This window comes from Brachyhypopomus gauderio, unplaced genomic scaffold (assembly GCF_052324685.1).
Source record: "Brachyhypopomus gauderio isolate BG-103 unplaced genomic scaffold, BGAUD_0.2 sc680, whole genome shotgun sequence".
In the NCBI taxonomy this organism is placed as follows: Eukaryota; Metazoa; Chordata; class Actinopteri; order Gymnotiformes; family Hypopomidae; genus Brachyhypopomus; species Brachyhypopomus gauderio.
In genome coordinates this window covers 35,001-36,008 of record NW_027507500.1, presented here as the reverse complement: position 1 = coordinate 36,008, position 1,008 = coordinate 35,001, and positions in this window count along the sequence as shown.

Sequence of the window (1,008 nt, the reverse complement as noted above, 5' to 3'; positions counted from 1 at the left end):
GACGGAAGGGCACCACCAGGAGTGGAGCCTGCGGCTTAATTTGACTCAACACGGGAAACCTCACCCGGCCCGGACACGGAAAGGATTGACAGATTGATGGCTCTTTCTCGATTCTGTGGGTGGTGGTGCATGGCCGTTCTTAGTTGGTGGAGCGATTTGTCTGGTTAATTCCGATAACGAACGAGACTCCGGCATGCTAACTAGTTATGCGGCCCTCCGTGGTCTGCATCAACTTCTTAGAGGGACAAGTGGCGTTCAGCCACACGAGATGGAGCAATAACAGGTCTGTGATGCCCTTAGATGTCCGGGGCTGCACGCGCGCCACAATGGTTGGCTCAGCATGTGCCTACCCTTCGCCGAGAGGCGCGGGTAATCCGCTGAAACCCAATCGTGATTGGGACTGGGGATTGCAATTATTCCCCATGAACGAGGAATTCCCAGTAAGCGTGAGTCACAAGCTCGCGTTGATTAAGTCCCTGCCCTTTGTACACACCGCCCGTCGCTACTACCGATCGGATGGTTTAGTGAGGTCCTCGGATCGGCCGCACCGGGACCCCTCGTGGGCCTTGGTGTAGTGCTGAGAAGTCGATCAAACTTGATCATCTAGAGGAAGTAAAAGTCGTAACAAGGTTTCCGTAGGTGAACCTGCGGAAGGATCATTAACGGGTAGCGCCGCCCGGCGCGCCTCCTCCCAGCCTCTGTGCGTCTCCTCGGGCCTCTGGGGAAAGGGTTGTGCGCTTCGGTACCGGACTGGAGATCATCATATGTTTAACGCCTGAACAGCGATGGCGCAAGCTGGTCTGTTCTCTCCAAACAGCCCCCCATCTCGAGCGCACCTCCTCGGTACTCTCTGGCTCGTGCGAAGCGCTAAAAAACACGGTTACGGCCGGTTTCCACACGCACAATGGCGTGAGTCTGGGCCGCGAGGCCCTCTCTCTCTGTCGGCGTGCGTGGGGTTTTCCACATTCGGTGACCTCAGGCTCACGGCACCACCACGCACCCTACGTC